The following is a 26,623-nucleotide window of genomic DNA, read 5'->3' as shown; positions in this document are numbered from 1 at the left end:
GGCTCTCATTTTTACTTATATGAAAATAAACATATGCATGAAAGCAGGATTTTTATTATTTGAGAATTAATCAAAATGCCACCATTTTTTTGCATTACTGTAATGACTTTTATGTTTGAAGGGCAACAAAATATCTGCTATCTACTATAATACTATAACACAAATTAACTATTTTTCCATGATCATCATAAAGGTGTATGTGATATTGCAGTAAACTGTCATAAAAAATACTTTTGTAACACACATACTTATGGTAATTTTAGGAATTATATAGGAAATAGCTGTGTGCCAGGAGGTGAAATTCAAGTCTTTCTAATAAAGCTGAGGAAAAACCAGCAGAGCACAAAAACTTACTGACCTTTGCTGCCTTCAGAAAATTGTTGTTTCCTGCAGTCCTGCTTTGAAGTTTTAATGTCATGTGAAAGTGAATCTAGGGCTCAGGAATGGAATCCTGTTGTAGAAGATACCAAAGGGAAAAAAAAAATTACTAACATGCTTGTCCACATTTTGTTGCACAAGTTGTTGCAGCCATTGCAAAACTGCCATAAAGAAAGAATTTTTTTAATTAATTATCTATGAGAATAAATCATATTGTTAGCTTAAAAAACATTATGAAAATGCCTCCATCTTTTTTGTGCCTAATGAAGCTTCAGACTTAATTTACAGAAGCATAGCACTGTAATCAAAGCTACTGTCACTTTAATCTTTGCTTTCTCATAATCAAGGCCTTGAATCCATTTTTTTAAAAATTTTCTAGTGTAGTCTCCTTTTTATAAATACAGACTGACTGCTGTCAAGGATGTAAGGGGAAATACAAACCACATCATGTATCCTTCTTATGATGTTTCCTATCCCTCAACACAGGCATAACTTAATCATCTTAAATAAACCCTATTAATTTTGGTTGAAATTCCCATGAAAAAATGGACCATATGTCACAAAATAGTGTCTTCTTTACATTGATCAGTACATTCTCCTACCTATAAAGCAAACATTTAATCATTCATTCTATTTCCCTTTTCTCTACTAATTTCCATGTAAAGAATTTTCATGTAAAGGATTTCCATGTAAAGAATTTCCACATGATTTAAAGTATATTTTGGACTTTCCAAATAATTCCTCAAAAGCTTGCCAAACTCCATGCCTCCAAGCCACGTTTCAGGGGTATAAAAGAGGATCTTCTAGTTAGTGCCTTCTTCCCCACAGGAATTCATAGAAGTACTTTGCTTCTATGTGCTTGGAAAACTAAAATAGCTAAAATAATTTTTGAAAAAATCTACAACTTCTTCTTATACTGACCCTCTGAAATTCACTTGCCTAACAATTTTTCCTGTCAGTTTTGAAGATAGAATTTAAAATTAGTGCTGAAAAATAGTTCTTTTTTATGGCAACACCCCTCTCCTCCTCCCCCACCCACTCCCAAATATATTGAGTTCTTTGGAAAGGCAAAAATTTTGGAGCACTGAACTACCTGTTTCTACATGTTTTTATTGTCATGTAAATTAATCTTCTTGGCCTGTCTCTGGTCAATGTACCTTCTTTAGAAAATCTGCTGGTGGTTTGCAAAGGTAATTTGCCTACGAAGTTTGCAGGTCATGGCCAAGTCACCAAGTGGTGCTTTCCGGCTGATTAAGCTGCGGAACACATTCCAGTGAGCAGGTCTGAAAGCACATGCTGACCCTATCTAAATCTTTAGCCAGATGAAACCTGGGAACACCTCAGCTCCTCCCAGCCTCCACCTGAAGGCAACCCAGGTGCCTGGTCCTGAATGTGGTCCCTCTCCACACCAGCAGCACCCCAGACTGTGCTGTGGGTCCTCAGAGGAAATGCTTCTTCCCCCTTGATCAGACATAGCTGAAGCCTATGCACACATATGAGAGAGAAATTTTGTTTAAACAGCTTTTCAACAAACACAAGTTCTCTAAAATATGGATGTTCATTTGAAATTTTTTTTCATGAAAAACAATGAAACATGACAATTCCCTTCATCATGATATAAAGGTTTACTACGTAATGAATTCTAACTATATCTTCAGATGCCTTGTAATCTAGGTGTTATTTCCCTTTGTCTTGTAGAAAACTTCCTGGACAAATGATGTTTCCCATGATTTACTAGAAACATCTTATACTAAAGTGAAGAATGGCATTTCTTTATAAGAAGACAGATTTTGTCTGACAGGGTTTTAATTCTTTTCCTCTCTTCCCCCCTTATTAGACTGTATTTCTGGGGTGGAGGACTGGGACATCCAGGTCTGAAATTTAGAAAGTCATCAGGCTCTGTTGGGACTTTAGGAGACATGAGTTGCAGATCTATCTACCTTCCCTACAGTAAATTCACAGCATCTGTTCAGTACCCTGTCATCTTTAGGGCACCCAAAGTGGTGCCTTACCCTAAAGACTAGCTATAAAGTAGAAAGCATACAACACATTTTCTGTGACTTCAGATTTCAGTATACCACCCATTGGGAAATCCTGGATCCATCAGCCCAGGCACCCACCTGGAAATCCTGGATTACTTGTAGATAATGACCACACAATTCCCTCCTTCAAAGAATCCAGGATCCAGGACCCAAAGAAATCCAGTGGAATATTTTGACTTGAAGTTGAGGTCTAGAGATTAAAAATAGTGATGATGGGCAGAGACCACTTGCTGGTTTATTTCTTGGGAGGATTAACACAGAGAATGTTAAAATCTATTAAAATATATTAAATCTGGGCAAGATGGATAGATGGGCTGAGGCCAACAGTATGAGGTTCAATAAGTGCCAGGTCCTACACTTTGGCTACAATAACCCCAGGCAGCACTACAGTCTGGGGACAAAGTGCTTGGAAAGGGGCCCAGTGGAAAAGGACCCAGGGGTGCTGGTCAACAGCAGCTGAACATGAGCCAGCGTGTGCCCAGGTGGCCAGGAAGGCAGTGGCATCCTGCCCTGTGTCAGCAGTAGTGTGGCCAGCAGGACCAGGACCAGTGATTGTCCCCCTGTACTGGGCACTGCTGAGGCCACACCTGGAGTGCTGTGTCCAGTTCTGGGCCCCTCACTGTGAGAAAGACACTGAGGGGCTGGAGCGAGTCCAGGGAAGGGCAGCGGAGCTGGGGAAGGGTCTGGGGCACGAGTCCTGTGAGGAGCAGCTGAGGGAGCTGGGGGTGTTCAGCCTGAAAAAAAGGAGGCTCAAGGGTGACCATATAGCTCTCTACCACTCCCTGAAAGGAAGTTGTAGCTAGCTAGGGGTTGGTCCCATCTCTCAGGCAACCAGTGACAGGATAAGAGGAAAAGGCCTCAAACTCCATCAGGGGAGGTTCAGACTGGACATCAAGAGGAATTGTTTCATGGAAGGGGTTGTTAAACAATGGAATGGGCTGGCCAGGGAGGTGATGGTGGAGTGAACATCTCTGGAGGTGTTCACAAAATAACTGGACATGGTACTCAGTGCCAAAGCCTAGTTGATAAGGTGGTGTTTGACCAAAGTTTGGATGCCACGATCTTGGAGGTCTTTTCCAACCTAATTCTGTGAAATACAACTCCTTTCACTCTTTAGTCAAACTACTTTTAGTTCAGTAATATCCACTTATCTTCTCAATGGATGACTTGCATCCAAGCCTGAACTTCCACATATTTCAGTCTGACTCATCACTGTTTAAACTGGAATTGTTCTGTCTCACAGTTTTTGCAACTACACTGTTAGTCTTTGCTTACTCATAGTGATAGCTTTGCCATGCCCTCATGTCTCTCCCCTCAGCACCTTTCCAGCATCTGTGTGCAAAAGCCAACGTTTTCTGTCTGAGACAGACTGGAAGACTTATTGCCTCCTCCATGAAAGAAGAATCTTTGCTCCACAGAAAAGCTAGTCACAGCTTTATCACTACTTGCTGCTAAGCGTACACTACAGCTGATCTAAAAAAGCCTTGGAAGGTGCTTGAGAATTAGAGCTGCTGGCAAGGCAAAGAAGTGGCAGTCACTCCCTGCCGCCTCCAAGAATTCACATTCTGCAAGGGGGATTTTCCTCTCATTTAAGCCTGAAAACATTCCTGAGAGGAACAGTTTGTCCTCAAGTTGGCATAATGTTGCATTAAACATTTGCCACTTACTGTTCTGCAAGCTGTTAAGCTTCCTGTGAAAGCAGTAAGATACCACAGAAGCACTCTTTTGTAAACAGAGTCCTACATCATTTTATAAAAGTACTGTGGCAATACTTATCTGGGAACAAAACAAGGGGAAGTTGCATCATTATATGGGCTGCAAATGAGGCAAGGGGAATTATTAGCCTAAATTAATACAGAAAAACAAATTACATTCAGTCAGGAAGTGTTTTACAAAGAAGAAGATGTAGTAAGGAAAGTTACAACTTTAATGATAAGCCTAAGAGATAGGATATACAGATTAAAAGAAAGGAAGGGTGTAATTTGAGCTTAGTTGCGAGTTGTACTTACAATGCAAAATAAAAATAATACCAATGAAAATTTCAATGCACTCTGAGAAAGGCATAGAAATAAAGGAGAAATGCACTTATTACAAAGATTCTGAAGAACATTCCAAATGAGCAAGAAGTCCCTTCTTTTCTGACTGTACAAGGACACCAGCGTCATACTTGGCAGCATCGGCCCCTTGCTTTGCTAAGACCATGGCTATCCTTACTCAATAAACTGTAGAGCTTCTTAGGACTATTGAATTATAACCCTAATTGCTACATGCTTCACAAGCCCTAGCCCTATTGCTAACAATCCAATTACAACACTAGAATTGACAGATAAACATAGATGAGCATCATTCAGGGAATCCATGTGGTACTTTCTAGCCTAGCATATCCATAAACATGGGAAAACACACTGAAACTTTCTTATTCCCCGTGACATTGGTTGAAAAACACCTGCATCCTAACCACTACCATCTGCACTCCAAATGCATTTCTTGCAGGTTTCCGTTTTCCTGAGTGGATCTCGGTAAACGTAGCACAATGAGAATCCTGTACTTGTCTGTATTTCTGCAAACATGATCAGGCCGAACCTGCTGAAGAGGTGGCAGGTAAATGATGTAATAAACCAGTTAAAGCACTACACTACTTCACAGAAGATTAGACATGCCCAGAACTTTTTTTATACTGAAACTGTGTAGAACAAAATATCCAGAATATGAGCACTAGTGACTGCTCTTTGTCTCCAAAGCATTGTAGATTGCTTTCAAACTGCCTAGAGGGAATGGTGTCTGTACTGAACTAACTCCCAAGCAGTGCCCCAGAACTGCTGGGAGGAGTCTGAGCTGATCCAGCCCAAACCAGGGGCAAGTTAATGATCTAGCAATACAGATGACTGAATTTATTGGTCTGGTAGATTTAGAGTAAGAGACACCTCCCATGGCACTTACCTCAAGGAAGTCATGAGCAGGAATTAATCAGAAAACAATGGTGCTTTCAAGGATTTACTGCAAAAGCACATTAATTAGACTGCACCCCTGAATGTACCAGAGGCCAAAAACAGATCAATACTCCAGAAAGCAACCTCCTAAAGGAGCTCTTGTTCAGCAGAACACTGCTTGGAAGGGCAAACTCAGGACTGTAAGCTCAGAAAAGTTTTTCTTTTATCTGTTTCTACAGCAAGGCAGTTGAGTGCTGCAGCGGGGGAGGCTGAGGAGGAAGACAAGGGCATCCCTATTTACAGACAAGACTGCACCAGAAGTGCCTGACTTACATAAGCAATTTGTTCTCTTGTTTGTGTAAGCAATCCAGCTAGACCACAAATACCATCCTGAGTGCTCAGGTGAAAAGTACTTGCAAGTCATTGTTCTGAGAAAATGCTCTGAAAAGCAGAGCCCAAGGCTGTGACATCAATTGCAGACCTCTGTATACCATGACTGGATGCTGGTGAGTCATGGCATGCATAAACCAGCAGCATTTGAGAAGACCTTCATAACCAGGTCCAGTAAAATTTATTGTTCCAAATTTGCAATTAACTCAGCTTAAATTGACATAATTGGGAGAATCTGACTCATAGCCTTTTCATAACTGTATTTTTAAATCTCATTTATAAGATAAATGCATCTTCTGTTTCTGAAATGACATAAATACTACCTTTTTTGTTTTAATGAAGCTATGCTTCATTTCACCCGGTAAAGGAGCCAAACCGTAGTTTATTAGTACTTGGTCTAGGTCTGGCTGAGAAATGAATCAATACCCTTAAATCCTGCCCTAAATGAACTTTTGTGCAAAGTTGTGTCTTACAGCACAACTGAGGATTTACATCAACACACTGACTCAGATCCTGCCTGGAGCCACAACTGGTTTTTTGTTGCTGTTAGAGAGACTAAAGTCTTTCTCTGGCCCTCTCTCTCTTTCTTTTTTTTTTCATATAAAACCACCAACTCTAATTCTAATCTGGACTGCAGAGCAACTTCTCCTATGTCGAGGGAGCCGGCCTGGGGTGGCAGCAGGCTGGGGCTGCACCGAGCAGGAGCGGCAAGAGCAGGCGCTCGCTCAGCAACGTAAGGAGGTGTCGCTAGGCAACGAAGGTAACCGTGGATACCTGCATCCCCGGCGGCCCGCGGGCCTCCGAGATTAGTCATTCATCTGGAAAAACACTTTAAAAAAATAAATAATAATTAATGTGTTACAATGCAACACTGTCTCTCCATAAATGTTGTTGTAATGACGAGATTCAATTTAATAGAACTTACTTCACTGGGACCTGGTGTTTGCTCTGTATGAAGGCTCTGAGAACTCTAGGTTCTGTGAATCACAGAATACTTTGGATTGGAAGACACCCTAAGGGCCATGTAGTTCCATGTGCCCTGCCATGGGCACGGACAACTTCCACTGGACCAGGTTAATGGAAGCCCCATCCAGTCTGGCTTTGAACACTTCCAGTGATGGGGCATGGTCACTCACTTTCAAACATTTTGAGCTGCAGCATTAGTGACAGAACCAGATCCCTGGCCAAGGGTCACGTTTTGAAATCCTTCATTAGGGAAATACTCTGAAGCTTAAAATGCTACAAGAAAAGCAGTAGAGTTCCTTTACATATAAATTGCCCAGTGAGATTGGCTGTCCCTTCCCCAGCAGTCTGGCATTGGTGTTTGGTTGGAAGGTATGATTGCTTGATTAATATCAAAGTAATCATGTGTCCACAGCTAATGCTCTCCCATCTTTCACACGTTGGTGGATTCCAATTAGCAAAGGCAGCTCAGAAAGAGCAGCATCCTGGAGGCCACAGCAGCAGGACAAAGAGCAGACAAGGTCACCAAGCACCTTCCTTTCAGCTCTTGCAGGAATGTGATTGTGTAAATACACGCGCATGATTTTAGCAAAGCCAGAAAACCTCCAAAATCCTTTGCAGTGTGTGGCCACTACACCCTGAGCAAAATTCCCTCCCAGTTCCAAGCCTATGCTTATGTGCCTCATTGCACACATCACCTGCGGTACTGGTATTAACCAGTCTCTTTCCTACCACTTCTTTCCCCTAATGCTGAATACTTGAGTCAATAAAATCAACCTGTAGTTAGCATAGGCATTTACAGGAGCGTGGATTTGTCCTTGCACAAGTGGTGTACTCAAAGTAATTAGCTCAGTCATTCCTGATAGGGTCTTGTAAACAAATTATTGATTCCTAGGTGTTTGAGGGATTTTGATTAGAGTTAGTTTACAGCAACAGCTTGTCTCACTTCATCAGAAGAAATTGCAAAAAAAAACATATCAAGGAGATCAGCTGCTTAATAAAAAGTAATCTCTCTTATCATCTGTGATATGCTGGCTATTTTAAATATGAATGGAAAGGAATAAGCAAAGCAAACAATGATAAAACACATGCTATTTCCTATCTTGCCTTAATTAAAGTAGTTTACTTTGTTTACTATTGGAATGAGACAGGCCCTGTGACTTACTTTAATCTGCTTATTCAACTTCTTTATTAAAATCATGCTTTTCAGCTGTGATCACTAAGCCAAATAATACACAGTGTGAGCAAAAAGCTTATTAAAATCTGTATAAACTATTTTGATCAGTCTTAACCAAAAGTTGAATTTGGTTTCAAACAATGAACCTTTTTTCCTGTGAAGCCTTTTAGGAAATCCCACTGAAAAAATTCTCAAGCTTAAATGGTAGCTACTGAGGATACCATTTGTTTGCTGAAACCATTTAGAAAATTTGATTTATTGTACATCATAGAAAAACAGAGAAAAGAAAAAAATAATTTTTGACTCAGCTGTACATGCACAATACTGACACAGTCATAAACAACATTTTGATCAATCTTGTGGCTCAGCTTCAGTGATGTCAACGTCCTTGGACTAAAGCATTTGTAAGTAGCTTAATAGATTTTGCTTCATGAAGCCTAAATGTATACGCACATCTGTACAGTGTCCTTGCACTCTCACACATACTTGCACAGTTTGCAGAGATTCTGATTTAGCAATCAGGAAAAGGCTTTTCCTCAATCAGAGCTGTAAGAAGCTGAAGTCCCAGCAATGGGGGCTTTCATTGTAAATGATGCATCATGGACTGTGAAAAGTTTTAGACTAGATAATTAAGATTAATATATTTTATATTAAGGTAACAGTAATCTAAAAACAACCCAGAGAAAGACCAGAGCAAAACATACTATAATGGACATATTATCAAAACCTGTTTGATTTAATTGCTGGACTACAAATTGCATCACAAATTTATTTTCATGTGACTGCCCAGACTTTCTGCTTTAGACTGGCTCAGAAATGTCCCGGCCTTTCTCATAGTGTTACTGAATTTTTGCTCCCCAACCCAGACAAAAGCAGAGTCACATCAGGTTGTAAAAAAATGAAGGAATAAATTATTTACTAAGTAAAATATTATATTTCTGAACATTGAAGGTGATAAAACCTGTTTTCCTTATAAATCTATGCCTTGGACTTGTTTGGCTTTGGCCAGACAAGGCACAGGAAATATTGTTTTTCACAAACTGTGCTGCCCAAATGAAGTTTTTCGTTCCAAGCTTCAGGCTCCTTTTTCATGAACATTCTAATAAAGTATACATTCCTGTTACAGACTTCAATTAACAGACTTCCTCTCCATTAACTGTTAATTTATTTGCATAAATCTTGGGGCTTAATTATTTTTTAAATATTTACCACTTTGTTAAAGTAGTGGAAATCAGACAGAATTTTCCAGTTATTAGGGAGGATTCAAAAAAATCACCATTTATGCAGAATTGCTTCAGCACATGCAGTTGTATAAATATCATTTATTTTTGACAAACAAAAAGCCAAACCTATAAAAAAAATACATAATTGAGGATTCTGAGATTGTTTTATTTTATTATAAACTGGTTTTGACTTCTTTGTATCATTATCACATGGGAAGGTTTTGAAGACTGATTCTTGGTTCAGATTCTGCAGTGACAGCTATTAATCTCTTCCTATCTAAACTATCTCTTAAAGGATGGAAAGCTTCTTTCTCACATCTTCTCTTCATTATTATCTATTCACAGAAGTGTTGGAGTTGGTTCTGAATGCTAAGGAGAAGCATCTCTTAGCTTGCTAATGAGGACAAACACAATATCAGTACAACTGTGACTAGCTTTAGAAGAATTTTCTGAGGTGATAAAACTAGTTCTTTACACAAAAGGTGCTGAATATTCCCACAGGGGATAAAGTTGTTTGTGTGTTTCTTGTACATCTCTGCAATATTTATTTTCGAACACAGTGTCAGGACATACAGTTCATACAATGTGTTCAAGTGAGTGCTTTTACATTTCAAACTGCGTTAAATGGATCCTATTTCACCCCTACTGAGCTTGTGGCTGAGCACAACACACATTTCTTCCCAAGAGAATGCCTGGAATTGTCTGTTTTTCTTAATAATTAATTTCACTACTTAATGTCCTTCAATTTAATAGGCCAATATCTGTAATAAACTGCATTATTAACATCTATTTTCATAACATTTTCCCCATGACCTTCAGTGTTGTCCAACACTATGCCAGATAGTTTGTGAAATACAACAGCTCATGGACAAATTCAAGCACACTAGAGTCAGGGTAGCCAAAATCCATGCCACCCACCTATAATCTGGATTTTGGGGCTGAACGTGCCTGGACCAGAAGTGACCTCTCGTGCTACTGAGATTCCCTCACCTGCAAGAAGTATTACAGACAGGACATACACAGGACCCTCAGGCCTTTTCTATGCCAAGTCTGCCCACATTTGGTGCCTTACAGTGTGCAGTGGCCTGGGAGAGCAAACACAAGGGCACATATGTCTGCAGCCTTTTTGAGACAGTGTATTCCTAGTTCCTAATCTGAGCTCTGCAATACCCATTTAAGGGACATGGGATAGAAAGCACAAACAGCATTGGGAATACACATTGTCTTATTTTACATGAGTTTTTGTCTACCTGGGTCCATTAATTTTTTGCAGTCTTTTTGGTGCAGTTATCCAGCTTCAGCTGCACTGTTGATCATCTGCCAGCCTGGTGCTTCCCCAGACTGTAAGACAAGGAAGATGTGGTTTCATCATCTCCCAGAACAAAGGTGATGTCCAAGGTCTTGCATTTCTTGGGCAAGTGCTTTAACTCCCTAGCTGTTGAACAAAGGCAGGTATTCAAATCCAGCTCAGGGCTGGGAAGCTCCAAGGCGAAGAACCTGCCTGCAATGAGTCCCCTCAGAACAAAGTGTAGTACAGATGACTAGGCTGGGCCATCTTGCTGAAAATAGTTTTTAGTTCTTAGGAAAACCAACTTTTCTTCAGAGGTAAAAGCAACTCTGGCTCACATAACAAACACAATGGAAAATTGGCAGAGCTTGGCTCCTCAGTGATGAGTCTACAATAGTGGCAAAGTAACAACCTCCCATCTAAGATATTTAGCAACAGTATGATGTGGCAACAAATCAAGAGTGGTCTTTTCTGTCCACTGGAAAATAGTCTCAAACACCAATCAATTCTCAATTAGACTACAAGGAAAAAAACTTAGAAAAAATTTGCCTGCTCTGTTGATTGATTAGAATTTTGTAGCTTATTTTTGGAAGCTTTGTTTGTATAGGTTGCTGACCTTGCCAGGAAGGTGAATGGCATCTTGTAGGAATGTCATCTGACTTACTTAGCTCTGGTGAGATATTTCCTTTCTATGTGAAATGTCAAAGAAACCCAAAAGCCAAGTCAAAGATTATCCCTTACAAGAATTAGCTGCCTAAGGGTCAGCTAACTTTCAGAATTCTTTTTGTCTGTGTAATTCACTTTCAACTTCTATTGTATTCTATAGTATAGTCTATATTAAAAATAATACTACTCCATCATCACAAATATTACCTGCCCATGGTAATATGGGCATTCCATCTTTGACATCTGTAGGACTGCAAATGAAATTGTTGTATGATACCTTCTATCAACATAAAGTGTTAATGTAACTTAACTGAAGGAAGAATTTTTAAGAAATCATAAAATCTTAAAATTATAGAATCATTAAAGTTGGAAAAGACCACCAAGATCATCAAGTCTGACCTTTGGTCAAGAATCACCTTTTCAACTCAAACACCGCACTAAGTGTTTTGTCCAGGTATTTCTTGAGCACCCCATGGTGTCTGCCTCCCTGGGTAGTCTGTTCCAACATTTGTGGTCACCCTTGTACCAGTTTGAAAGAAAAGCAGTGGGAGATCCCAAGTGAGAAATACAATTTAGTAGGAAAATTAAAATAAATGCAATAATACAGAAACACTGATCAAGTCAGAACACAACCTGACACCCTGTTGGTCAGGGTGTTGGTAGCAGTCCAATTAAGTGGTGACTGCAGTCCTCCTGGAGTGACAGATGTAGTTTTGTTGAAGCAATGATCCTGTAGAAGGGTTTGATCTTCTAAAGGTCCAGTGGGGGTTATGGAGCTCTTGTCCTCTGGGAATTCAGTGAAGAAATGCCGCTTGTGGTGTTTGAAGTCTCAGATAGAATCTGAGGTAGGAATGCTTGGCTCCTCCCCCTGGGTGGAGCATCTCACAATGGGATGATGTAATTTTATCAGTCATGCAGTGAGCCTCAGTGGCCCATTAACAGAAGATATTCCTCTGGAGGGAGGATGGGTCATGGGAGAGATAAAGAACACTGCCACACCTGGTTTTAACAGCTTATGAAGATGGTGATAGAACACATACTTTTGGGTACACCTTACGCTGTAACCTAAGACAACCCTCAATGAAGAAATTCTTCCTGATGGCCAACCTGAAGTCCCCTGGCAGAGCTTGGGTCCATTTTCTATCGTCCTGTCGCTGGCTGCCTGGGAGAAGAGGCTGCCCCCCACCTGGCTACAACCTCCTCTCAGGCAGTTGTAGAGAACAGAAAGGTCTCTGCTGAGCCTCCTTTCCTCCAAGCTAAACAACCCCAGCTCCCTCAGTTGCTTCTCATAGGACTTGTGCTCCTTTGCTTTTCTCTGGACACACGCCAGGCCCTCAGTGTCTTCCTTGCAGTGAGAGGCCCAGAACTGGATACAGCACTTGAGGTGTGACCTCACCAATGCTGGGGCCAAGAACAGAGGGACAATCTTTTCTCTGGTCCTGCTGGCCACTCTATTACTGATAGATGTCAGTGGCCTTTTTGGCCACCTGGGCACACACTGGATCATGTTTCAGGTGCTGTTGACCAGCACCCCCATGGCTTTTCTGCTGGGCAGCCTTCCAGCCACTCTGTCCCCAGTCTGTAGTGCTGCCTGGGGTTGTTTTGACACAAGTGCAGAACCCAGCACTTGGTCTTATTGTACCTCATACTGTTCATCCTGGTACATTGACCCAGTCTATCCAAATCCTGCCGTAGGAGATAAATCAGATTAAATTTTCATTGGTGAAATGTAGGGAAGATTTGATATCTGTCCTGATATTTTATTCATTATAAACGTGAGTGGAACACAATAAAGACAAGCAAATATTCTAGTTTTGTGTGTAAAAGCATTTGATATGTATTTATACATATCAAGTATTCATATACAAATAAGGAAAAAGGAGGTAAAAATATTCATTCTCCATCTAGCCATCTTAAATTAGGAGTCAGGTTCATACATTTCACCAGAGATGTGATATTGAGAAATCTGGAGGATGAGCAACTGGCAGTTAAAATTTACTTCAATCAAATTTCAAGATAACTATTGTTTAAGATTCTACTTTGATGTAGATTTTTTCTGCTTGAAACATCTGTTAAACTGTAAATTCAGAACTGTTCTTAGTGAGAGTCTGAAAGCACAGATTACTCATCACCACCTAATTTGCTAGGGATCACAGGAAAGTACATTTGTATTCCACTATGTTACACCACATCTGAAACATACATATTGTAGTTTAGATCACAAAGTACGCCACAGTGAAAAGGCAACATTACAAATCTAACAAATTAGACAGCAGTGATCTTTTGTTAGATAGTTGAAAACATTGGCAGTCCCAGGCTGGTGGTCTGTCTGTGTGTCTGTCAGTCAGTCTGTAGGAGGCTGCTGGTGAAACCTGTGAGCAATCCCCTTGACTTCAGGCAAAGGTGTTTGGGCTGGTATCACCTCTGTTATGGGCTATCTTGTCAGTTTTGTCTGAAAGTAGATTAGAAATTTAATGCAAAAGTGTTTTGGCAGCCAAGTCATAGAGAAGTAAATATCACATTTGGGGCTATTAAGAGCTTCAGAAGAGGTATTTTCCCACAGCCTGATTTATGCCTTTCATGTAATTTATCTTCCTTATCCAAAGAGTCTGAGTTTTCCACAGGCAAAAGATTTGTATTGGAATGTGTTTTGAGTACCTTTCAGTAAAGAAAACTCTTTTTTTTTTCCTCTTAAACAATCATCTCTCATTGCTGTAAGTTTTCTAAATATTTTTTCTTGGTTTATTAAAGCAAATGGGACCACATGTGGTCATATTCATGGGCTGTGACAGTACATGGTACAAGGAACTTCCAGGAATTAAATGGTGGTGCAAAGTTGGGGTTATCACTTTCTAAGTCACCTGCACACACATGACCCATCAGGCACGGTGCACTCCAGGGTTTATGGCAGAGCAGAGCAGCCACAGTTACTGATGCAGAAAAGGATTAGAGAAAAGCAAAACAGTGCTGAAGAAACACCACTGTTTCTTGTGGTCAAAGAAATTACTTTAAAGCAGCTTTCATTATCATCCAGACCTGAATACTGAACTGCTTATAAATGCTTCTGCCATAGCCACATCCCTGGGCAGCATACACCAAGCTCTGCAGAACACTGCTTGGCTCATTTATTACACTTTTTATTACTATTTTTCCTTTCAGATGGAAATTTATTTTCTTTTTTTTTCATCTAACGTTTCAACATGACAGTATTAGATTATGCAAAGCAAAGAATTAGTCAATAAAAAGTGGCATTTAAGCATTCTGTGAATAAAACATGCCCACTATTTTTTTATTTTTTTTATTTTTAACTATCAAAAGACTATCATCTCTGCAGGACTAATTTATTTATTTATTTATTTATTTATTTATTTATTTGTCTTTTTTTCGATTCTGGCAAAAATTTCCCCTTGAAATTACCCATCCCAGCTACAAACAGACACAAAACCGATGTTCAGGTGCAATGAGACACAGCCAACACAGAGAGGTGAGCTGGGAGCCCGGGATGGCCCCAGCACAGGGAGCACCCCATCAGTAGGACACAGCCCTGTGGGAGCAGGGATCCTCAACAGCCACAGACAGCACGAGGTGTACCAGCCCCAGGGACCACCCAGGGGGCTCAGCCAGGAGCAAAGGACAGGCTCAGACAGGCGTCTGCGGGTCCATCCAGGACACCAGCCACCTACAGCAGAGGTCTAAGGTGCATCCAGGACACAGGCATGGCTACTCCACAGCTCAGGCTCAGGAGAAATAAATGGCAGGGGTCCCTGGGAAAAAGGTTGAGGGTCCCAGGGAAGGCTCATCAGAGCCATTAAAGTCAATTCATGCTCTCAGGGCCCTGACATGTCTCATGATGAAGCAGCAGCAACACTTACTACAAGTCACTCTTTATTGCAGCTTTCCTACAAGTAAAAAAATTCAATCCCAGGGCTATACCAGTATCAGTGTTATCAAAAACATCTTACAAGTTTGATAAGAGAAAGTTGTATCTGATATTACATTTCATCTGTCTTGAAGACCTTCTAAATGTCTATTCCATATCTTAGTACTAGATATATATATCAACACTGTACATAATTTCTTATCTTGCCATGTATTAAACTATTATTATCTATCCTGTATAGATGTTTCAGTTAAGTTCTATGCTGCTGGTGCTGTGGAAGTATAAAACAGAAAGCCATTTTTTACCTCAGCAGATGTTCTTTAAACTTAGCACAAGGCACTATAATAAATACAGCACATTAAATACAGTATGTTGTGGGGGAAAATGGAGAAGGAAAGACAAAGGAAGTCAAATTGTATGTTAAAAGGCAGCAAAATGAACCTGCATCATTTTGGTTTAATTCTTCAGTTGAGAATCATACCTAGTTGTCAGAAACCCTCTTTGGATGTTTATCTTCAGTGGTATTTCTGGAACACTGTGTTACACAGTTCACAGCTCAGCTTTTACACAGCTCAGTGTAAAATTCAACTCACACAATTATTGTTTTGTTTCTTTTCTATCAAACATTTTCTAGTAATAAGAATTCCTGGCACTGCACTTAAAACAAAAATAGTTTCTTGATTGCCCTAGGATCTGACCTGGCATTACTCAATGTCCCCACTGCTGACTGGCTGTGGTAGTGTCTTGCAATAATGAAAAATGTATAAAGGTCTGCTATTTCCAAGGAATGTGAGTTTTACAGGAAATACCCTGCTCTTCTGAGATAAACTGGGATCACAGATATCTCTGAGATACTCTCAAATGCTACATATCTGTAAACTTGGGGAAGGAAATATATATTTGTCACAAACCTTTAACATTTTCAGAAGATAAACATAAGTGTCCTGTTTAAGTATCTGATCACCCCGGTAAATATTTGCTCTACTAGATACCTTTAATTTGTGAATAGTCTATAGAAAAATGTAGAAGTAGAGAAAATTAAATCACCCCCAACCCCAATGTATGCTAAAAAGCAGTTCTATAAGGTCAGCCAAAAGGAACCACTTGTTCTTTTTAAAAAAAAGGCAGTCGGGTCTCTTTTTTGGAGATTTGATTCCTTTCTTACCTCAGCAGTTAAGTTAATCTATCCCTAGAGACAAAAAGCTAAGGCCTACCCATGGATGGCTTGTTTTTAAAGCCACATTTTTAAAAACTAGGCAGTGAGCCTTATATTTAAAATAAATGAAAACTGAGGACACAAATCTACCCTTTAAATTTTATGCATGAACATCAATTTGATGCCACATTTCTTTTAGCAAGGTAGAGGTACAACCTCAGCACCCTCCACTACTTGAGGAAATTTAAACACAAATAATTTTGGATTGTACCTTAAGCACCAAACAATGGGCTAACTTGATAAAAAGGGTAGTTTCCATCATTTTTGCTCTAGTTGTCATTGTACACAGAAGAACATAGTCATTTGGTCACAAAACACAAACCCATGAGGGAATATAACAAAGTAGGCTTAAACACTCTTTTGGGCAAACAAGAGAGCAACCAGAGCTCTAAGCACTGACACTTTTCCAGAGGTGTTTTCCATATATTACCTATAATGCTCTAATATCAACATTCATCACAGAAGCACTTCAAAATTCAGGTCACCCTTCTCCCAGCACACAACCTGATTATTACTCTATGGGGTAAAGTTCTCTATTGTCTTCCATCTTCACAGCCCAGTGAAATGGTCTGCTTTCATTCTCCAAATGCTTTGTTTCCAGAAAAAGCATGAGTAGAATAATTTGTTGCTTATACCACTGTCCACAGTTGCCTGAAAGCAGACTGCAACAGAACAGATAGGAATTATCCTTTCCTGGGATTTGCACATCTTTTAGACATAGTGTAGCATCAGCCCTACAATAACTTAAAAGATAACAATTATTATAAAGAATAGGAACAAAATAGCTAATAAAAATTAATTCCCTGAAATCTGTAAAGGAAAAATTCTGACTGTTTTTGTTGGGACCTTTACTTACTTTCTGCTCTTGTGCTCCTATATGTGTTGGCCTTATTCCCACAAATCATCCACAGGCTAAGTGGGTCTGATCCATCCATAGCATCTGTACCTGACTGAAGGGCAGGGAGCTTACAGCACTGCTTCTCACAGCAGGAGGAAAAATCCAGGCAAATTAAGACTTTTGGATCCTTAATACCTTAGGCTGTGTTATAGTTACTTGTGGCAGGAGGAGGATAAAGTGTAGTTTAAATCTTGGGATTTACTGGTCCCAGAAATAAATATAAGGAGGTCAAAGGCATAGCTCTACAGAGTCCAGGCCAGCAGTCATGGATGTCAGATGATATTTAAGAAAACAGGTATTGCTAAAGTCAGCTTATATACTCCAAAAATATCAGTAACAAGTACAAGGGCAAAAGTTACTCAGTTTTAGTTTCAAACTATTGCAGACTGAACTGCTGAGCTGCTTATGCATGTAATTGGGTTAGAAAATATTCCACTGTAAAAACTTCTGGATGCTTTTCTGAGAGAACAATATATGTGAATACTTACAGGTTTCCAAAATTTTTTCCTGGTGTGAATTAAGCATGCTGTTTTTGCACAGTTAGTTACAGTGACAGCCAAGTCCTCTAAATTGGCAGTTACTGTAAATCTCTAGACAATTCCTATCTGAATCATGATTTTAGAAAATACATTTCCCATCTTTCATCCTCCCATATTAATCACCTACAGGGTTGCTTAGCCCACTGAACCACAGACAGGTGATCAGCTGAACACATTTCTTGGAGATACTCAAAACTTCCTTGAGCTTTTCTTCATGATAGAGTTTCTCATGATTGAGTTTCCATGATAGAGCTTTTCTTCATGATAGAGTCTGGCTGGTGACAAGTTAGGACTTTTTAGAAGTGTAAGCATGGCTGAATTCTACCCTCAATCTAGAACTATAAATTATTTCTATTATCATGAACAATAATTATCTCAATGAATCAGTATTTAATCTCCTCAATGAATTTAGATTTTTAAGAAGCTTTTGAAAATATTCTGTCACAGAGGCTCTTTTAAAAAAGTTCAGTGTCAAGAGAGGAAGAAGGAAATTACTCTCATGGTAACTGGTCAAAGATCAACTAATACTAGAAAGAAATGGCAGATTTTTCACAAAGAAGGAAGGTGCCAGGATAGTCCCTCAGGTATCTGTGTTTAGACATGATATTAAACATATTCTTAAATGACCTGGTTAAAAAATAAAAAGTGAAGGAAAAAAGCCTCAAGATGGAACAAAATGAGAAGAATCAGCATGGAAATGACAAGGACAAGCTGCAGAATAGTCTTATATGCCCCCGTATATGCGTGATAGAGGGTCAAATAAAATTCATCATTCATGAAAGCAAATCCATACCTATCATTGTGAAGAGGAACAAATCATAAGGTGACAAATTAAAACTTATAAATACTAGACTTCAAATGACCATGAGGAAGGTGATCCTGGAAGCAGATCTTACGTAAAGTTCTCTGAAAACATATTTTCAATGTTAAGAAATTACCAAAGCCGAAAATAGAATATCAAGAACTATTATGAAACCAGTAAAGAATCAAATGTAAACAAGGTACCATGATCCTACCCCAAAGAGACGCAGTAAAATCAGAAAATAATTGGAGATTTGTAATTAAATAAACTAAGATTTATAGGGGAAAAAATGGGGAAATTGGTGAGAATTATGAAAGAAAAAAAATTATGAAACTAGAGAGAAGTATACAGAAACTGTTAAAGGCATAGAGAGGGTGAATAGGAAAAAACTATTGATTGTTTCCCATAACATAAAGACAAGGTGGAACACAATGAAATTACCAGGCAACTGGTTCAGAACAAAAGGAAGTATCTGTTTCATGTGGCAAATAATAAAACTGTAATACTCATTGCTATAGGATGCTGTGGATGCCAGAAATATACATAAGCTCAAAACGCAATTAGACAAAATTAATGGATGAATTAACGCAAGATCTCCATTCTGAAAATCCCAAAGCTTCATTCTGGTGAAAATTATAACTATGGGAAAAAATAATTATGTCCTTGTCTTCCTCAAAATATCTACTAGTAGCCACTATCAGAGACAGATCAGTAAGCTAGACAGACCTAACAAAGTTGTTCTTATACTTCAACACAAGAATTCAACTCATTTTTTGTTGAAAGTATGAACTTCACTCATATTCTAAAATGAGCATATTTTTTTAAAAAAAGTAATGGTTAGACTTTCTATTAGTGGCTGGATAGTGATTGGATAGTGGTTGCAAACTAGTGATGAAATTGCTGTTGTCTCAACTCTGGCAGTGAGTAGAAGCTTTTGTCATTTGATGCTGATTTGTATGATAGGGTAAGTCTGATACCCAGAAATGAGATTATTCCATCCAAAAACCATACTCACAAATAAAACTCTGAATGAAAAGCCCATTAGTTCAGTATACTTCAGCCCTCTTCATGGATGAAGACACATGGATTGGGGTGCATCACAAGGCCTGCTCTGACAGCCTTGTGTGTAAGTCTGGTGCTGGCAATCTTGTACACAAGTTCCTAGGATGAGCTTCTGTAAACCCTCAAAAATGTAACAGAAGAGTAATTTTCCAAAAACTATTGATACTATTCAGGATTATTCCCTGCACCTAACCAGTTTTCAGACCCTTGTCTAATTTTAAGTAGTGTAGGGAATGAAAATTTCAGACCATTTCTCCTTTCCAAGGAAGAGCTCCAATCTAGAGCATAGCAAGTGATAAGAGAGGTATTAGTGGAGGGAATAAAATGGAGCCCATGTTAGTAGACTTCATGACTTTCAGCGATGAGGCTGGAGTTTTGCCTATTCTTTTCACATGTATTTTCCTAACAGATAGGAAAGCATTGTGCTGTTGATTAGCAAGGGAATGTTGAATGAAAGGAAGGCAATAGGGTAGGCAGGAAAATGTAAAAGAAGCAGAGATTCTTTCACATCTTTAGTACTAATGCTTAGTTTATAAGATGCCTCCTAAATACAGTGAAGGATTTAGAAACTGTTGAAAACCAATCATAGAACAGAATCACAGAATATTGGATAGAAGAGACCCACAAGGATCACTGAGTCCAACTCCTGGCCCTGCAGAGCACCATCCCCAAGAGTCACACAGTGTGCCTGAGAGCATTGTCCAAACATTTCTGTAACTCTGTCGAGCTTGGTGCTGTAATCACTTCCCTGGGGAGCCTGTTCCAGTGTCCAACCACACTCTGAGTGAATAATCTTTTTCTAGTGTCTGACTTAAATCTTTCCTGACACAACTTCAAGCCATTCCCTTGGGTCCTGTCAGTGGTCAACACCTTTGGATACTCTCTAAGAGTTTAACATCTTTTCTATATTGCAGCAACCAAAACTGCACACAATACTCAAGGTAAGGCCACATTACTAGTTCAGAAAAGACAGTACTACTGAGACTTCTTGCTAATAACAAACAACTTATTTTTTTCTAAGCTATGTAACTCTTATTTTCTGCATCATTTTCATTAGAGTGTGCTTCCTCCTTGACTATTATGAGAAATTTAAATATGATAATTATTTTGTGGCATATAATAGTTTTTCATCAATGTTGTTAACTAGTCGTGCTTGGAAGACAGGCAGACTGCAGGACATGTGGATTCTGAGGTGTACTGTGCTCTGCAGAAACCATCACTAGCTGTTCAGATAACACAGATAATAAACCAGATACAGACACAGAAAGGATTTTAGTTGGACCAAGTTTAGATGGTTTCAACACTGACAAATCCATACCTACAAGGTTCCATCAGAATAGAACAAATAAGGATTTTTAATAATAGTTTAGCTAGTTTTTGTTGCTAAATATATTGGGAAGAGACAATCTCTTGATGACTGTTAAATTCCAGATAGTCTGAAATGTGACTGAGATTCTTTCTGCCAGTTTGTGCTTACTGCACAGTGTCATTGTAATTCAGGCACCAGATAGCTGTAAATTTGTCAACAATGTCAAATCCTTACTTACTGCTCAAATGAAATCTGAGGTCCAGAAGAATAGGCATCAGTGGGAGAATGGCAGGAACTGCTTGCACAGACATGGCATGGGGGTTAGATTTCATGGTGATCAGCATCTGAAAGACAGCAGCAAGCAGCTCATTGTCTATAAATGACTGCATTTACCAGTTCAGCAGGGCAAATTCTAACCTAATGATACTTAAATTCAATAGCCTGCCACACAATCAGACAGACTACAAATTAAATCTTTTAAAATTACAGCTTTCTCACAACAAAAGCAAACAAATGAGTGAAAATAATGTTTTCATTTGTAGTGTTTGCACATTGATAGATTTCTGAGGTTTAGATTGACTCAAATGGCACTTAACATTTTGGCACTCAAAGAAATGGATTGTTTTCACTCCAGCTATCCATTTCTGCCCTCTCAGGAGATAACTGCTTACTTTGCACAAAGTTGCAAGGCCAGCGTACCACTAAATGTTTTGAACATATTTTCTTAATTCAGTTGTTTTTTCTAGTTTTGCTTTTACTTGTTACTTAGAACTGAAGTGCATCTGCAAAAGGGGTTAATTTTGTTTTGCGCATTTTTGGTAGGCTGTTACATCTATAAAATAGGAAGTAACATGTTTCAATCCTATTTGTTATTCTCTCTAAGGATATGAACACATAGGATATGAACACATCACTTTCCATCATACTTCTGTCTTGAACCTTCCCCATTAGTCTGGAATAAGCTGTTCATCAGTTTTGTATTTCTTCTGTGTCTTCTACGCCTTGAGAGGCACACAAATAAACCATTTAATCTTGCAAATACCATGGAAGTGTTTCTGCTTGTACTTTGGCTACACTTTATTGTCTTTGCTATGTAGTAATTACTTATTCAAACTCTTTGCAACCACTGTTTCCAGTCCCTAAGCAAAGGAGTAAGGCAACCATCCTTCCATTATTTTTCCTGTTAGGTTTTTAACACTGAGTTTTTTGCAATCACAACACGTTGGAAATGTCAGACCTTATTAGACATTAAATACTTCTATACCAAACATTTTGATAAACTGCTAATAAATGCTTTCTGATAAATGTAACCTTATATCCTGAGCAGATAGTAAATAAAGCAAGATATAACTGCACTTTGGTCTCTTTCAGATGCTGAAACCTCACCTAAACATCTTTCTCTTAACAAGTTCTTTGCCTAGTGACTACGGGATCAGGCATACCACAACAGTTCCTTGAGACCTGAATAGCATATGCTCTGAGTTACAGGGCCAGTCTAATGGAATTACACACTTAGACTGATTCCTTTTATCTGCATCCCCTGTGAGATATTAAAGCTGTATTCAGGCTACTAACTCAGTGCTCTTAAGTCTAAAACCCCGAGCGCAGAGGAGGATTAAATGAATGTTTGAAGCTGTTACTGACTTTGGCTGTTTGCCTCACACTTTCTTTGAAGGACTACCACGAACACTCCATGACATGAGGAAAGAAAGGGCATTTTAAAGGTTTGCAGCAAACCCAACAGAATCTTCCAGATTATATGAAAATGCCTTCATCCTTTTTGGGGATGGTGACCTTGTTTCTGGAATTTTTAATGGCTTTTCTGAAGAGCACACAACCATCCCCTAATGTGTAAGGCTATTTGCTACAGCTGAAACCAAGGAAAATTAACTCTAGAGTCCATAGAGAGCTCTACAGCTAGCCCAGGTGGGCAGTACTCATTTCTCCTCCGTGAGTATGCAAGGATATCAAACTGTATGTGCTTTAGCTTCTAACTGTTTTCCATTTTATGGGCACACAACTGGGCTCTGGGTGTTCTGCAAACAGGGACATCTTGCGGGTTGGATTTAAAATCCATTGTGCCTTAAGAGATATAATTATGAAGCTATCACTATGAAGTCCTGCCCAGAATCCATTTTGTTTCTGGAACTGTGGCCTGTCTGTACAAAGACCACATATATCGCATATATCAATGTCCCTGTCACATTACAGGCAATCAATGACTGATTTCACAGATTGAACACAGCCTTTCCTTCATGTGCAGGCACGAAGCTTGTTCAAACAAATCATCACTCTCTTCCACCTGACCTATCCTATCCTCTCTTCAAATTTTTCTCCCCAAGAAGAATCAGTTAATCTCCAGGAAATAATAACCTCCTCCTTGCAGAAGGACATCTAGCAGAAAGAAACCTGTTACCAATCATAGTAATGCATGGTATGCACACTTTGCAAAGCTTTGCTCTTCCAGTGACACTATATTCCAGATTATGCTATTTCATGCCTGGGTACTTGTCTGTCCTTGTAGTATCATGTTTTGATGCACTATTAGACAAATGAATCTGGTCTTCTCTTGGATTAAGCAAATGAGTGTTGTCATGTTCTTACCAGGCCACTTGCCTCCCTTGCTGTTCTAGGGTTCACCATGGCCTTAGGTACTCCAGGATACCAAGGAGAAAGACACTCCTGATCTCACAGCAGAGCATGGCAGGAAATGAAACTAATTCTCCAATACCTAACAGAGGCTCAGGTAAAAAATTTCTAGCAGTCACTCTTCTTGAGCATGTGATACATGGGAATGTCACCATCCTCATTTAAAACTGCATCAATTCACAATCATTACAGCATAACTAACACACATTTTTCTCTTTAAAAACTTGAAAATTGAGTGGAATGAGGGTGGGACTAACACAGGTGGTGATGAAGTTAGCATGCCCCAGCCAGCCAGTAGGACTGGACTGCACAATTTCCATGCTCTTAGTGTCCCACTGAGCTCAGAAATGATTCAGAGGCTGGGCACACATCAGTACTTACATGCAAAAGTCCTTCCAGTGCAGTGTTTATGCTCTCACTCCAGCCCAGGTGGGAAGTCAGATAGAAGCAGTTGCTACACCTGGTTCCAGGGCAAGCTATTTCTGGGGCAGCAGCTGAGCTCTGAAGCAAAAAGCATAAAAGAGAAGTGCTGGATGTTGCAGTGGGAAGTGAATAGAAGATTAGTGTGTTGTTTTTGACTGAGACAGACTTAGACACAAAACAAGAATTATTGCATGAAATACACAAGATAAACTAGCACAAAATCATAATAGATTATTCTTCCAGTGCAAGCAGTGACCATTCATGACCTGACCTTGCAAGTACATATTGAATGGGTCCTAATCTGCTCTACCAGATAATCTGGTTCTGCACGATAAAGCATAACTGCTCTTATCATTAAACTTCATATCTACGTCTAAAATCAAATAAACCCTATGTTCTCAAACCTGTGAATTTTATAAATTCATATTCAAATTTCACCAGATGGAAAAAACAGACTGCCTTGTGTTAATAGAACACAAGATCAATTTTTGTTACCACTTCTTGCAAAGTATAATCTGAGAAAGAGCTTTTGCTTTTATATCTATTCTAATACAGCAGTTTGAGAGCCTTTTCCCTGACTAGCAAACTATGTTGACTAACTAACTGTGTTGCCCAGAGAAGTCGGCAACACAGCATTCAGAGCCCCATCTAATCTGTTCTTGAATACTTCCCCCATCCCTGGAAGTGTTCAAGGGCAGATTGGACAAGGCTCTGAGCAACCTGACCTAGTTTAAAAAGTCCCTGCAGGGGGGTTGGAGTAGATGGCCTTGAAAGGTCTCTTCAAACTGAAACTATTCTATGTTTCTGTAAGAAACAATAAAGCAAGAACTAAAAGAAAGTCTTGTGTTGATGGCAAAAAGCAAAACTGACAGCAACCAAACTGAGAGTGACTGAGGAATGTGCTTTTGCCAAGATCAGAAGGTCTGTTGTCTGATAACAGAAGAATGGCAATAAATATAACATCGTGTTGTGTATATCATTCCTGTTCAAAAAGCAAGGCAGACTGTAAGCTTAGAGATGCCTCAAATGAGGAAACATACAATGGGCAACCCATTGTCTAAGAAATATGAAAAGAGAAATTAAATTCTGAAACGGTAGAATCATCCTGAAATAATGTTTGGTTTTGAAATGGTATTGAGCAGCAGTCCAAAAACCCATTTGATATCACCAGTAGGTAACAAAGCAAGAGAAGTAGTGAGGAATCAACAACCATATCCTTTCCCATTGACATAAACCACAGATGATCCTTGTTAGACCAGTTAGACAAAGACATTTCTGCTTTTATGTATGAGTGAATGAAAACCCAGCGTTGACTGAAATTAGGGGGGTTTAAATAATTTTCTCTAAGTTCTTAAAAGTAGTTCTCTCCATAAATTTCCCACAAAGCTGAGGAGAAAAAGGACGTGACCGCATTATGACATCAAACACCTAAATTAAACTTTTACAGGTATTTAAGCTATGGAACTGTTTTATTTGCTAATAAGGTCATAGACTTAATATTTGTTTTGAGGTGAACTAAATTACTCTTTCGACTCCAACTGTGTTGATTAGAGTTCCATTGATGATAATGGGGCCATGAGCATCTATATGCATCTAAATATGAAAAATCTAAGTTGAAGGCTCTTAATATCTAGCCCAGTATCACTGTCTTTCACACGTCTTTTTCTAGATATTATCGTTCTTCACATCTCTAAATCACAATTTAGCAATGTTTTTTTATTAATGTCCCTCCATTTTACAATGTAGACAATTGGCATTTTTTATTACTTTGTCCAAATAACAGCATTAAGTATTCTTAATTTATGCTTAAATTATATATTTCTTGAATTCATGTTTCATTTTGTGTAGTAAAATTTTTTCATACATTTAAAAATTGATATATTCATAACTGTTCTAGTTCTCTGGTGTTATTTATGTTTAGCACAAGAGGGTTAATGTTAATACTGGGTTAATACTTCTTGAAAGATTAACAATGTACAGATTATGCAATGTGAAATTCAGTATATCTGGAGCAATTATTTCCTGTTTAACTCACATATATTTCCCATTTTTCAGAGATAACATGCCATGGAAAAATGTTCAGGTATTTCCATTGAAACAGATCATATTTCATTTTACTTTATATAGTGAGAATAAATTCTTGTTCTTGAAAGTTCTGACAACAATGATATCTGAAATATTTTGTTTAGTCACATAGCAACATTCATATCTAATGATAAAGTAAACTCATCTGCATTTGGCTGGCAATAGTTTCAGTGCTAAATAAAATACTTCCATTTTCAAATGAATGTGATTAAATCTCCATTTCTTTCATGCTATTCTTGCTTGTAAGCTCACTATGACTATACAGCTGTGAGTGTACACAGAAAGTAGAAATCAAGAGGCTGGGGTTTTATTAGCCAGTTCTTGCTATACTTGTGCTGTACCTTAACTTGTTTCTTTGTCTGTGGTGTTTATTGTACAGTCCAAAATCTCATATAGTTCAGTATGTAGATAAATTTTAACAAGTCTTGTAGGTTGCAAAATGTTGCTTTTTAAATCTCATTTACCCATCTTAAACAGTAGTTGATTTCAGAATGAAGCCAAAATCACAGAATGGGTCAGGTCGGAAGGAACCATTGTGGATCACCTGGTCCTAAGGGTCATCCTAAAGCATGTGGCACAGAATTGCACCCAGCTAGACCCTGTGCCACTGATTACAGCCCTCAGGGACCTGCCATTCAGCCCGTTCTCAAGTTATGATTATTCTTCTTGGTGTTACATGCAAGGACCCTCCAAAACTTAATTT

At 38.9% G+C, this 26,623-nt stretch overlaps 1 long non-coding RNA gene across 1 annotated transcript; it reads right to left on the bottom strand.

Moving 5' to 3' along the window:
* Nucleotides 1-365: 365 nt before the first annotated feature.
* Nucleotides 366-23,915, bottom strand: LOC148184696 (uncharacterized). Its single transcript, XR_015772093.1, has 3 exons — nt 23,794-23,915; nt 21,002-21,107; nt 366-451 (listed from the first exon to the last, which is right to left on the bottom strand). It is a non-coding gene; the product is annotated as an uncharacterized LOC148184696 (long non-coding RNA).
* Between the last annotated feature and the right edge of the window lie 2,708 nt (nt 23,916-26,623).

This window comes from Pseudopodoces humilis, chromosome 3 (assembly GCF_049639895.1).
Source record: "Pseudopodoces humilis isolate 2021_Gansu_Grassland_sample_001 chromosome 3, ASM4963989v1, whole genome shotgun sequence".
In the NCBI taxonomy this organism is placed as follows: Eukaryota; Metazoa; Chordata; class Aves; order Passeriformes; family Paridae; genus Pseudopodoces; species Pseudopodoces humilis.
The sequence above is the reverse complement of the archived record's forward strand: the minus strand, read 5'-3'. Positions and strand labels throughout refer to the sequence as shown.